Genomic DNA, 15,025 nt, shown 5'->3' on the forward strand with positions numbered 1-15,025 from the left:
GAGGCATTTTGAAAATAGCCTACTGGCCACAGTTCAGTCTGGGCACCTGGCTGGAGCTGGACATTCACGGTGCCTTTGTCAGATCCCACCCACAGCTGGGGAGCCCAGGGGTGGGATCTTGACCCATGTGAGCTAATCACCCCGCTTGCTGAAAATGAGAAAAAAAAATGCATATCTTCCCAGTGGATGAGATTGTACATAGAACTAAGTAGATAGAGGCAAGTAGGTAGTCGGCAAGAAGAAGGAAGTCACATAGCGGGAAATTAAAGAGTGGAGGGATAAAGGGCATCCCTGAGTTTTTTGGGTCCAGCTGTCCCTCAGGCTGTCTTTGTTGCTCCTCTCCTACAGCTTTTAAGCTAGCAGTCATCCATAAAAATCCCCCTTTTTGCTAAATTTTGTTCTGATTGGGTTGTAGCACTGATAACCAAAGTTGTCCTAATCATCACAGTGAAGTTAGATCATGTGCTATCAATACAAACAAGTACACAGCAATTGCATATTACCTTCCTAAAGACCTTTTACACTTTTTAATGGATGGTGTGTATCATTACCATAAACAGCATGCAATTAACTTGGTCCTCCAGCTTTGATTTGTGTCAAAGTTTGCAGGGTTATTTTTCTTTTTAAAGTATTCAGAATTTGGCGTTGGGGTGGGATTTTTGGCAGTTATAAAAGATGCCCAAAAATTATTCTACATTTCTCCCTTTGAAAGACTTTATAGATACGTCTAAACAGTTTCCGAAAGTAGTGATATTAATTACCCCCCCATCAGCAGTATGGAAGATTTCCAGTTACTCTATATTTTCACCCACACTTGGTATTGCCAGTCTTCTTCATTTGAGACATTTTACACCATTATACAATGGGTATACGATGGTATCACGTTATAGTTTTACATTTTGCATTTTCCTAATGACTAAGAAGATTGAGCACCTCTTCACATATTTATGGCCATTTGGATATCATATTTCATGAAGTGTCTGTTCAAGTCTTTAACCCATTTCCTGTTGGGTTGACTGCCTCTTATTGACTGATTGAGGTTCTGGACATAAGCCTTTTGTTGGGTATATGTAGTGCAGTGATCTCCCATTCATGGCTTTCCTCTTCATTCTTTCATTGGTATCTTTTGGTGAACAGGAGTTTTTCATTTTAATAAAAATGAAAAGAAAAACCTTCTGATCTTTTTTTTTTTCATGGTTAGTGCTTTTTATATTTTATTGAAGAAACCTTTGCCCCAAGGTCATGAAATTATTCTCCTGTGTTTGCTTATCAAAATTTTATTATTTTAGTGGTCCTGGTTAGGTCATACACCTACCCTTGGGTCTGACTGTATGTAGTAGCTTGTTTGCTCTTGATTATCATTCTAACCAGAAACGCACTGGGTGGCTGAGAATGAGGATCATACCTGTGAGCCATTGTATTTGACTACAAGTAACAAAATTGGGAAAGCAGGGGCTTACAAAGCATAGAGCAGTGGTCCTCAACTTTTGGTGCACTGAATCATCTGGAAGTTCTAAAAAACTGCATGTCCAGGCTGCACCCCATATCAATCACATAAAAATCTTTTTTTTAAAAAAAGATTTTATTTATTTATTCATGAGAGACACACAGAGAGAGGCAGAGACACAGGCAGAAGGAGAAGCAGGCTCGGTCCCGGACCCTGGGATCATGACCTAAACTGAAGGCAGACACTCAACCACTGAGCCACCCAGGCATCCCACATAAAAATCTTTTGAGGTGAGATCCAGGCAACAGTAATTTTTAAAGCCCCTCTGATGAGTCCTAAGGGCAGCCCAAGCTTGGAACCACTGAATAGGGTTTGTTTTTCTTTTATGTGACAAGAAATCTGAAGTTAGGCAGTTTAAGGCTGGTGTGGCAGCTTCACAATGCATTAAGGGACCAGGCTCCTCTTAACTTTGAGCTTTACTATCCCTGAGGGTGTGGTCATTAAATAACTGCTAAAGCCGCACCCATTGGGTTTCTATTCTACACAACAGGTAGGAGGAAGGGCAAGGGTAAAAGCCTTACATAACAGTTTCTGCATAACTGTCAATGGCAGGAACTTCAACCTACCGTCACCCATCATACTGCCACCCATATCCAAATACTGGGAAATGTATTTATTTATTTGGGTACGTTGCCATTCCCAGAAAAAATCAGGGTTCTGTTAGTAAAGCAGAGTGGAGAATTGATATGCAGACGAAACACCTATGCCATACACTCTAACTATAATAAATGAAAGTACTTTAAAAAGATCAAGACACATTAAATCTCATCTTTACATATGTCTTACTGAAATAGAGCTCTTCAGCTTAAAGAGACATATTTCTTTTCTCAGACATTTTTATTGTGTAAGGCCCCTTGTGATTTTAAATCATATTTTTCTGAATAGTATCAGGAAAGAGAAGAAAAGATGGTCATGTGCTTTTGAGAAAAAATGATAAAGTACTGTTGGCCAGGCAGGAAACAGCACATCCTTGGTAAGCTTTGAGTGCCAGGCTCTGGAGTTTGGGGCTCATCCTTTGCAGTGGATGGAGTGCACTGTTTCCCCCATCCCTCCCCAGTCCCTCTTTCCAATGAAGACTAACTTATTGCCAGGTGTGCCCCAGTTTTGGGTTCTAGTTCTTGGCTCCATCCCTCATGAAGTCCAGATGAATCCCTTTTTTACGTTTGAGCTAGCTGGCAGGAATTTCTTCCAGACTTTTCAGGAAGGCTGATGTCATGAGGCCTTGTCCTAATGAGGAGACAGGAGAAATGAAATCAGATGCCTGTAATGTTTCTGAAGGGCAGATAGATAGAAATTGGCAGCTGACCCCAAGTGTAGGAAGAGAAAGGGAGGAGCAAAGACTCAGTCTGAGATTTCTGCCTCAGCCACTGTGAGCCAGGGCATATTAACCCCTCAGATGAGGACATGGGCAGAGAAGATGGATTTTGGAGAAAGATGATGAGTTTGGTTTGAGAAGGGAAAAAAGATGGGAGCTGGTTGCTAACATCTGAGAAGAGAGAGGCCCCTCTGGGCTCATTCTTTGCTGGACAGTCTATAGGCAGAAGGCAATCAGACAAAGATGCAGGAGTGGCCGTGATGAAGTATGCTGGCTTCCTGAGAGGTGTGCTGAGGGCAGAAATGTGGGTCGGGGGGTGCCCTGGTAGAAAGCAGAGGTAGGAAGGGGATGAGGGGCCTTTGCTGAGCACCAGAACTTGGATCCATTTACATGGCAGAGTGGGAGGAAAGTATAGACTCAATACTAGGAAGGGCACCGAACAGTGAAGCACTGTGCATAGTACAGCAGAAGAAGTTTTGGAGATACCCCAGCAGAGCTGAACACTGCTAGGAGAGGGAAGAAATCCAGACTGAAGACAATCCGGTTGGGAGTTTGAGGGCCCTGGGAAAAACTAGCCTTTCTGCAAACATAAAGATACAACAGGAACTCTCCTAGCACCCCCACCCCTACCAGGATGTTTGGTATTCTCCACCAGGATGGTTTCCATACTTAGACACATATGTATACCTTTTCTTTTTATGAGGTTAGAATTGTATTTTACACACTGACCATAAGTTGCTTTTATTAAACAACATAACATGATCATCACAGTGTCTGGGCAGGTCTGAGCTAGGGCAGAACTTCAGGATACAGGAGCTGCAGAGGCCTCAGGCTGCAGAGCATGTGGGAGAAGTCAACCTCTGGGCATGAAAGGGGCCACTTCCTGCCCTGGGGTGTGGCTTCCCCAGCCCTTCTCTGCCAGAGCACTCTTTATATTCAGCCTTTGTCCCATCTCATTGGGTGAATGCTCTTGGAGAGGACACTGTATTGAAGTTCACAAAGCTCAGCCATACAATAAAATATGAGAACTGAAGATGAGAAAATGTGTCCAATCTTCAGCAATCTTCTCTGGCTGCTCCAGACTTTTCCCATTCCTATTTGCTTTGTGCTGGCCCTAACCACAGGCTATATTTAACAAAATATCAAGCCTAGTAGGCCTCAGGTTTCCTTTTTTTTTTTTTTAATCTTTTTTTTTAAATTTTTATTTATTTATGATAGTCACAGAGAGAGAGGGAGAGGCAGATACACAGGCAGAGGGAGAAGCAGGCTCCATGCACTGGGAGCCCGATGTGGGATTCGATCCCGGGTCTCCAGGATTGCGCCCCGGGCCAAAGGCAGGCGCTAAACTGCTGCGCCACCCAGGGATCCCAGGCCTCAGGTTTCCTATAGCTCCCCCAGGACATCCAATCAGAATGGAAAGGAACGTATATAATAAATCCTTAGAACATCCCTGTAAGGTAGCCAATGTCATAATTATTTTACAGATGTGAAAACTGGGTTTCTAAGCATTAAGTAGGTCTAAATACTTGATATGTTAATATATGCATAATGTAATATATAACATCTATCCTTATATGCAGCACATGCATTATTAAAATATATACCATAGGGACACCCGGGTGGCTCGGGCAGGTGGTCATCTGACTCTTGATTTTGGCTCAAGTTCTGATTTCAGGGTTGTGGGATCTGCCAGCATGGGGCTTCCTGCTTGGCATGGAGGCTGCTTGTCCCTCTCCCTCCCTCTGCTCATGTGTTCTGTCTTTCAAATGAATAAATAAAATTTTTAATGTATATATATATATCATATATATACATCATATATCATATGTCATATAACACATTTATTCAATGGAAAATCTGAGCTTCAAACTAAGTCTAAGGATCATATCCATTGGTTCACGTTAAGATATCATTAACTAAGAAGATATTGCAGAGGTTGGAAGCTGAGATCTGCAGTTCAGTTATGGATAGAAAATGTATTTTGTTTGGTCCAGCTGGTATTAAAGTATCCAGAATCATAAAGAACTTATCAAACTCAACATCCAAAGAGCAAGTAATCCAATCAAGAAGTGGGCAGAAGACGTGAACAGACATTTCTCCAAAAAAGACATACAAATGGCTAATAGACAAATGAGAAAATGCTCAACATCACTCGGCATCTGGGAAATAAAAATCAAAACCACAATGAGATACTAAATGGCTAAAATTAACAAGCCAGGAAATGACAGATGTTGGTGAGGATGTAGAGAAAGGGCAACCCTCTCACTCTGTTGGTGGGAATGCAAACTGATGCAGCCACTCTGTAAAACAGTATGGAGGTTCCTCAGAAAGTTGAAAATAGAGCTACCCTATGACCCAGCAATTGCACTACTGGGTATTTAACCCCAAATATACAAATGTAGTGATCAGAAGAGGTACTTGCACCCCAATGTTCATAGCAGCAATGTCCACAATAGCCAAACTATGGAAAGAGCCCAGATGGACAGAAGAATGGCTAAGGAAGATGTGGTACATACAATGGAATACTACTTAGCCATCAAAAAATGAAATATTGCCATTCACAAGGATGTGGATGGAAATACAGAATATTATGCTAAGCGAAATCAATCAGAGAAAGATAATTATAATCTCACTCATATGGAATTTAATAAACAAAACAGAGGATCATCAGGGAAGAGAAGAAAAAATAAAACAAGACAAAAGCAGAGAGGGAGACAAACCATGAGAGACTCTTAATCATAGGAAACAAACTGAGGGTCACTGGAGGGGAGGGGAGTGGGCAGATGGGATAACAGGGTAATGGAGATTAAGGAGGGCATGTGATACAATGAGCTCTGGGTGTTATATAAGACTGATGAGGGCAGCCCTGGTGGCGCAGCGGTTTAGCGCCGCCTGCAGCCTGGGGTGTGATCCTGGAGACCCAGGATCGAGTCCCACATCGGGCTTCCTGCATGGAGCCTGCTTCTCCCTCTGCCTGTGTCCCTGCCTCTTTCTTCGCTCTCTCTGAATGAATAAATAAATAAATCTTTAAAAAAAAAAGACTGATGAGTCACTAACATCTTCCTCTGAAACCAATAATACATTATATGTTAATTAATTGAATTTAGATTCAAAAAATAATTTTAAAATAGGGAAAATTAACTCTAGAATCAGAATTTCAGTTTCTTCTGAAAAAGCAGATCTGGCTCCTCTGGGCCTCTATCCTCAGGAGCCAACAACTGGCTGGAGTTGTGTAGTGGTGACCCCTTCTCACAAACTGGGTGACTGATGGGGTAAAGTCCACTCTTGGCTCTGGTCAGTGGTTGTGATGACCTGTCTAGACCCACAGGTCTGTGCCAGCCTTGGTATAATTCAATGTCCTTTCCAGGGGCATTTACTCTTAAAATAAAACAAGACCCAAAAACCTTTATTATAGAATAATTTGACAAATATTATTGTATATATTTAAAGTGTACAACACGATTTAATAAACATATGTATTGTAGAATGGTTACCAAGACCCAGAGAATTATCAAAGAGAAAAATTTTCATACTTATGTGATAAGTCATAACAAAGTACTAATGTTCAGGGAGCAGAGAATCACCAAGCAAAATATTTTTTGTCTGGGGTTGTCCCACAATCCCTAAAATGAAGCCCATATAAATAACTTCCAATTCCGCATACTCTTGAATTCAAGCTGGAAACTTGTTACATTTTTCATGTAAAAAAGGGGTTGTTTGTGTTTTTGTCTTGACCTCTTATCTCTGGCTTTTTAAAAAATTTATATTTCATTTTTATGATTTTATTTATTCATGAGAGATACAGAGGGAGAGGCAGAGACACAGGCAGAGGGAGAAGCAGGCTCCCCATGGAGAGCCTGAGGCAGGACTGGCTTCCAGGACCCTGGGATCACTACCTGAGCCAAAGGCAGACTCTCAACCACTGAGCCACCCAGGTGCCCCTGGCTTTTTTTTTTTTTAATTGAGGTATAATTGACATTTAACACCGTATTAGTTTCAGGTGTGCAGCAGAATGATTCGCTATTTGAAACACATCGTGAAATGATCGTTACAAGTCTAGTTAGCATCCATCATGTACATCCCCAGAAAAAAATTTTTTCTTGTGATGAGGACAAACGGTATTTTTGTATTTTCCTGAAGTCATTTAATGGAATCATATGAATAAAACAGCTTCCAAACATCTCCACGCCGACCACAGAAGAGGATCACTGGATGGAAATGACTTGGCCCTCCCCTGCTTATGAGATTTAACACCACCCCCAACGCTCCAACAGTTTTGGGAGAGGCCGTTATTCTGCAAAATGTGCTTTCTGTTTCTTGGCCTCATGTGTAGGGCCATTTAGGGAGCAGCCGTGTTTGCACAGTGAGTGTTTCTGTGGAAAGTTGTTCTTGAGAGAGACACCCATTTAGTGTTTTCACATTACTTGTATCCCTGTTGGCAGCAGAATGAAATGCCAGTAAAAAGTGAAAGTTACCAACTACAGCTCCACGGTGGGAGCCTCAATGTTAAGAAGAAAGGGACCAGTCCCACCACTGCACAGCTCCAGTCACCAGCCCAGACCACAGGTGTGCACCCCGCAGGATCCGAGAGGCTTCCGCTGAAGCTGTTTCCTGGCTTCCCTGGTGGATCAAGGGGAGAACCGTGGAGCTGCTCTTCCTCTGCATGTGTCTCCTGTAATTATTCACTCATGTGTGGGTCAGCTAATGAATTTTAAGACATTCATTAAGCACTTGTGTGTGGAGCCTCATACGCCCTTTCTCCTGAGTATAGATACTGTAAGATCCTACGTGGGAGTGGGAAGGAGGAGGGGAGATGGGGAGAAATTAGGAAATCAGAGTCGTGCCAAACGGCTGACAGGACCACGCAACCTCAGGGAAGGGCCTGAGGAGGACTGCAGCCTGGGGACAGGTTGGTATCTGGGTTCTAGGGTGCAGCCCCGCTCCTGCTGCTTCCTTCCTGTCTCACCACACCCCTCTCCCCTGTTTCCTCCACCTCCAGCTCCTTTAGGGGCAGTAGAAAGACTCAGGATATTATATTCTGGGCTTAGCGGGTCCTAAACTGGTGATATGACCTTGGCCAAGCCACCCTGCTGTTCTAGATGGTTTCTTAATTTCTTTCTTTCCTTCTCTCTCTGTTTCTTCCTTCTTTCCTTCTTTTTAATATTTATTTGAGAGAGTGAGAGAGCATGAGTAGAGGGAGTGGGAGAGGGAGAAGCAGACTCCCCACTGAGTAGGAAGCTGGACACGGGGCTCCATCCCAGGACCCTGAGATCATGACCTGAGCTGAAGGAAGACACTTAACCACCTAAGCTACACAGGTGCCCCTCTTTCTTTTTCCTGTAAGATTTATTTATTTATCTTAGAGGAGAGCTAGTTGGGGGGAGGGGCAAAGGGAAAGGGAGAGAGAATCCTAAAGCAGACTGAACACTAGCCTCCATCCCAGGATATCCCCTGATGTCATGACCTGAGCCAAAATCAAGAGTCAGACGCTTAACTGACTGAGCCACTCAGGAACCCCAGATGATGGTTTCTTTTTATGGGAAGAAAACACTTGACCAGAGGGACTTTAGGATTCCTCTTCGCTCCTAGGGTCCTCCATTCTAGGTTTAGGATGTTGGCAGATTTTTCAGCTTCCCTTACATAACTGTTGGCCCTGAGACGAGTGATGATGAACTTAGCCCGAGTCACTCTCTAAAATGAGTCAGTCTAAAAATAACAATACATATTTGAAAGCTTTCTAGGATTGTGCTTAGTTTCTGTAAAGATCCTAGGACTCCTTTGATACCTTCTCAGTGGTCAGGGGAGGAGGCATCCTGACCTGGGTAGACTCCAGCAGGACACCTAGACTGAATCCCAGCTCAGTGACTTCCTAGTTGCATGCATTTACACAAATTGTTTCATGACTTTGGCCTCAGTTTTCTCATGTGTGGAACAGGCAAAATGAGAGCTTCAACATTTTAGAGCAGTCATGAAGATTACATTAATTAGTATGTTGAGAGTTCTTAGTGTGATGCTTGGCAGAGAGTAAACATTCTGGGAATCCTAGCTGTATTAATGATTACTTCATTCTGATTTGCGAGTATAGAAAAATAGCAGAGACATGAGAAATGATTAGGAATACTAAGCAAGCAAATCTAAAAGAGAATGCTCAGTAGGATGTAGCCAGTTATGAGATTATGATTCATCAATTAGATCCCCTTTTTCTAAATCTTCAAATGTTTCTGATCTTAACAACAAAGCCAGAAAGGCTTCTCTCCACTCTGGAAAGCACAGTTCACACTCACCGCCTTCTCTTCCTTACCACCCACTCATCCTCGGCAAATGGCCTTGGAGCCTCTCGCTGGCATTGCTCCACTGAAATGGCTCTTGTGAAGGTGGCTGGTGACCTAGCAGGTAAACCCTGTAGCTTCTCCTCACCCTCACCCCTCTCCATCTTGCTGGCATCACCTGATCTTTCTCCTAAGGTCTGATGTTCATTTTCCACTCCTGCCAAAGAGCTCTATCTCTGTATCTCTTAACAGCTCTGATTGAGCAGAGCCAGAATTGAAGTCATCTTTCTCCCAAACATCTCCGTCGCTGTACCTTCTGCTTTGGTTTGGAATGCTACTATCAGCCCCATCCCTGGGGCTGGGCTCAGAGTCTCCAGGCCACTTCCCCACCTCCTCTCTCTTGCTCTCTTGCTCTTGACCAGAGGACCCCCCCCCCATACCCAACAGTGCAGGCTGCCACCAGGAGGATCAGGGCGTGTCTTGTGACCAGAGCTCCAACCAGCCATTCTCAAAAACATCTGATGACTTCACATTATCTACAGAACAAAGTCCATACTCCTTATATTAGCACTGAAGTGCTCCCCCAGTCTCCTCCTCTGCAAAACTGATCCCAAACACCAATCTTTCAGGGCAGCCTCATTTCTTACTATACTCCTGCCCTCACCCCACACTCCAGACAAAATGAAGAGCTGTGTTCAGTTGTGTGTGCCACATAGTGCTTGGTGCCAAGAACACAGTAAGCCCTCAGTCAATATTTGTCAAACAGGAAAGAAATATGATATGTAACCAAATAGCAACTATGGCAAATGCTAAAATGAGGAAGAAGCTTCCTAAATATTTATTCTTCTCTGCAGAGGCCAAGATGATGACTTTTCCTTTAGCACTTGGATGTTGCAGAAATTGGCACATGTACTTTCACTGCAAGGTTGAAGCTTTCATTTGAAAGGAGAAATTATTTCACGTTGCCGGGCAGAGGGTACTTTCATAATTACAAAAACATTTGACAGACACTCAAGTGTAATGTCCCTTTATAAGAGGGCAATGAAACAATAAATTATAAGGACCATTAGATGATTAGAGAGATCAGAGCATGAATTTTTTTTTACTCTTATCAGATTTTTCTAATAAAAACTCAATTCTCATTTGAGGCAAGTTCCTTTGGGCACCTTCCCAATACAATTCCAATTTATTTTTCCATTAGCTGGGAGCAGTTCTTATATTTTTTTCATTATAAGCCCATGGTGCCAAATCCACATCCTGCTAGAAGTTTGAGATTCCAACTCGCTGGTACTTCTGAATATCATCTTTCTGTTACTGCTGAATGGCAACATAAATGTGGCCAGAGAGATAGGATTCAGGTTGGGAAATTAGAAAGCTGATAAAAAAAAAAAATGACCACACAGGCAGTTCTAATGAATGTTAAAATGCAGGAGGATTTATCTAAGTGATCTTATGTTTTGGGTTTGGGGAAAATGAATGGAACATGGAAATTATGATCATCATTATTAGAAATAGATCACTTTTGTCCTCATTATGACAATTTTAGAATCTGTATATCAATATGTCACACATTTAGCCAACCTTGGCCTTGTTGGATCTCTGGCTGCCTTGATGCAGTTCCGGGGGTTGGTCTCTCTACCTTTTCAATCCATGCCCAATTGTCTTAAATTCAAATTTCAAAATAAGTATAATTACCTACTTTTTTCCACTAACGGGTGACAGGAGAATGGGATTACAGAGCATATAATATAAACTGTGGATGATCTAAAATACATCTTTGATTCTAGAATATGTTAGGTTTTTTATTTGAATCTGCATATGTGATTTTATAAGAGCTCCTGGTCCTTCATAAAAACAGTCAAGTCCTACTTATAAAAACCAAGCAGCCTTCCTCAAATCCCTGACCCTTCTACTCTGCCTTCCATACAGAGTCGTGTGAGGGTAAGTCTTGAGAAGAGCAGGAACCCAGCCCTCAGCCTCCTGGACAAGTTCAATTTGACTGTACTCGTCCTGCCTGCGTAGACACTCCCATACCACAGTGGCCTCCACTGCTCAGTCCGCTTCTCTCTCAGGCTGCGGCTTCTTCCCTTTCACAGACTGCTTTCTCTTTTCTCTGCTTTCCTCTCTACCTCTGGCTTCCTCATTGCTACTCCATACTCTGTCTTTCTGCTTTGGCCCTGACATTGCATGACACTGCATACCTTTGTTTCCAAGCCCATCAGAGAAAAGATTTGATGACTTCTGTTGTCAAAACAGGGCAGGGTTCAAGCATGAGGGCCCCGTATCCTGGGACACCAGCTAGTTGGTTAATGGCTAGCCATCTTTGAGTCGGCCATCACACTGTTCAGAACTTTTGATTATGTATCTATCTGTGTATCTTTGGACAAATTAGGAAAATGATTACTCAATATATTTAGCTTGTGTGCTGTGTAAAGCTTTAGGTCATGTGGAGTCTTCATGAGGAAAACTGACAGGAACAAACAGTTCTCCATGATGGAAGGATGGGGCAATTATTCAGTTGGTGAAAGAAGTCAAGATCTGAGGAAAAGCCTGGCTGGCTGGCTGGCTAGGAGGCAGCCATAGGGGCCCAGAGGAAAGGCAACAGGGCCCAGCTGGCACCAGACTTGAGTTGCCCTAGAATGACGCCTTCGTGTTCTTAGCTATGTTTATTTTTTTCCTACCTATTAGAACTGTTCTCTTGCCCCCTAACCTGGGAAGCTTCCTGACACCCCTCTTGCCTCCAGGGTGTGTATGAGTTGAACCTTGCTCCTCCATTACCTTCCCATACAGAACCAGAGGCAGCTTACTCTTAGAGTGTGTGCCCTCAATAAGCATTTATTAAGTACACAAAACAAATGGATGTCCAAAAATTTTGTAGAGAATTTTTTTAAAAATTAGTTTTACAGGGGTGTCTGCCTTTGGCTCAGGTCATGATCCTGAGGTCCTGAGATCAAGCCCTGCCTCTGGCTCCCTGATCAGCGGGGAGCCTGCTTCTCCCTCTGCCTATGACTGCCTCTCTCTGTGTGTCTCTCATGAGTAAATAGATAAAAATCTTAAAAAAAAAAAAAAAGAGGGCAGCCCCGGGCGCAGCGGTTTAGAGCCACCTGCAGCCTAGGGCGTGGTCCTGGAGACCCCGGATGGAGTCCCACGTCAGGCTCTCTGTGTGGTGCCTGCTTCTCCCTCTGCCTGTGTCTCTGCCTCTCTCTCTCTCTCTCTCTCTGTCTCTATGAATAAATAAATAAAATCTTTAAATAAAAAAAAAAAGAAAAAGAAAAGATGGTCCCACCCACAGCAGTATAACAGCTGAGTGAGGCATAGAAGTCAGCTGGCAATTATATTGGTGGGGCCCATCTTTTTTCACTTAACAAAACACAGAGAAAATGATAACATTCTTCATGGTCTCCAAGCCACTTGTAGCTGGAGGGTTCCAGCTGCCCCAGATCTGACCCAATCACTCCAAAGGCTGAGAAGTGCCAAGGCTTGCCCTTCCTCCAACTAACACCAGCTTGGAGACTCAGGGTAATGCTACCATGTGATGGATCCGCAGGTAGGAATAGGGACAGGAGGGCCATGCGTCCCTCTCCCAGGCTCAGAGGTAAGGAAGGGTTTCTCAGGGCAGTGGCAGCAAGCTGAATCTTGATGGATGTTAGCTGGCCAAAGAGGGTGGTGGAGTGGGGATGGGGACTGAGTCGCCAGAGGCAACTGTACCCCTCTGTGGAGGGCAGGGAGAGGTTCAGGATAGCATGGCTTGGCTCGAGGGGCAGAGGAATGTGGCTCTAGTGGCAAGCAGGCATGAGACCCTGAGAGCTGTGAGTGTTCTTTTTTTTTTTTTTTAATTGGAGTTCAATTTCTTCTAACCAGGCTGTCAACTCCTCCAGGGTTGAGACCACAATTTATAATTCCATGTCTTGTAAACTACTGATCCTGTAAGGGCTTAATATGGCACCGTTTGATAGAAAAGTCTCTCTTTACTAGTGACAGTGTCTTGATGGCTGCCACGAGACATGAGAGCAGTCTCTTGAGAGCAATGTGAATGTGAACTGTGTTTTCCTAGAGTTTGTATAAACCCCACTGGAGTGGAAAGATCTGATAGCCTTACAGTTCTCCATTCCCTCCTATTTCCAGGACAAGCTTCTGGTTTGCCTTTAAAGAATGCCTGACATGGCTTTTTATTCTGACACTGGGTTGGTTATCTATGCATTGTCTCTCGCCTCACACGGGCTGCCTTCGTGTCCTCTGCTCTGTGATGCTGCAGCTGGGAATGAGCTGGCTACAGTTCCCCGGGCTTCCTGGAGCTTTTTGTTAGTGTCTGCTGACAGGAGGCACTGGTTGGAGATCAGAAGGCATAGGAAAGAGAGAAGTCTCCTGCTTCTGCCACCAACGGTGTGGCAGTTGGCTGGAGGTTGTTGGTAACAGCTGTGTGAGCTGAGGGGGTGGACTGATTCCTGTCTCTAGCCACCCAGGGTTCCAGAGCCAATAGCAGTAGTTCTTCAATAGTGCTGCAGCAGGTGCAAGCTCCAGGTGTCTACCCCAGGGGCATTAGCACCCCCTGATCCTTGGGTATCCATCCTGCTTTGTTTTTAGTCTTCATCCTCTTCTTTCTTCATTCAGCTCTTCCAACACCTTTGCAACCAATCTGTGTATTAGTTCCTCTATCCAAAATATCTAGAATAGTTTCTTTTTTCCTTTCTTACGGGTGCCTGGCTGATACAGACACCAGCTTATAGGGCTGTGATCAGTCACTATAAGAGAGGGTAAAGAAATACTGGTTGTTAGGAAAAAAGGAGACGACGATTATGTTGTCTAGCTATCCATAGCTCCAAATGGCCCAATATTTGGCAGGGATGGTCCTGAGTGTATTTTTCGAGTAAAGGTTTTTTATCCTGTTTGAAATGAATTGATGGAGTAGCACAGTTGAACTGCTGGAATTGGTTTTATGCATGGATGGATTTCAGATGCAGGGCTGTTGATCCAGCATCTTTTACAACTACCAAATTCACAAAGGAAGAAAAAGAAAAGGAAAAAAAAATCCCTAAAGCTCTGCAATTCTCTGGCACACAATTCTCTTCCATCGTGCCTTCAGAGTATACATCAAATATAATAAAACCAGTGAGTCAGCTTTAATGGTGTGGCTAAAAAGAGAATGATCCCTCCAATCCTCCTAAACACTCTTGGCAGAGACTTTTCCTGCCATGGGGCATTGCTGATTGTTCTAACAATGCCTGGAAGGGAGCCCTTTCCCGGTAAGATGGTTGGATTCTCTTTCATCTTGGGGTTTTCTTGAACAGTTTTAGCAATGTCTTGTACATGTTCGCAAATGCCACTGACCACAATACTTAAGTATGGCGAGGTCTCATCATTCCAAATTACATAGCTGCACAGGTTGGCTTTTGTCTGAATAATTTGGTAGATTCATCTACCCTGACAGTGCGAATGCGAATGAAATAGGAAAGGCATCTTTCAAGGCTTCTCTCACATCAGGATAAGCAAAAGTGTGAGGAGGAAGTGTAAACATAAAAAAATAAAAATCCTTTAGCTCTCTGCTTTCCTCCACCTGGATGAACCTGAATGTCCACCTATTGTGGAATATTACATAAGTTGGTTCCATTTGCATTCTCTCGTTAAATTCTTGGTCCCAGTGTGTCTTAATTACACAACAGAAACAGTTTGGACATTGTATCTGAAAATACATAAGCTTTTACTGCCCATCCTGATCCTAGCTCCCCTGTAACTTCTAGGTTAGAAGTGATAAAGCACACTTGTTTATCAAGTGAAACGAGAGGTTCCTGCCACTTCTACGGGAGCCAGGAAGGATCTTATGGGGCGATTCCTCTTAAAGTCTTTACAATTGAAAGAAAATTCCACTTACGTGAGTAGCTAACAAACCAGAATCACAACATCTATTTTTAAAGATTTTATTTATGAGAGAGAGAG

This window comes from Nyctereutes procyonoides, unplaced genomic scaffold (genome assembly GCF_905146905.1).
Source record: "Nyctereutes procyonoides isolate TBG_1078 unplaced genomic scaffold, NYPRO_anot_genome, whole genome shotgun sequence".
NCBI classification, from domain to species: domain Eukaryota; kingdom Metazoa; phylum Chordata; class Mammalia; order Carnivora; family Canidae; genus Nyctereutes; species Nyctereutes procyonoides.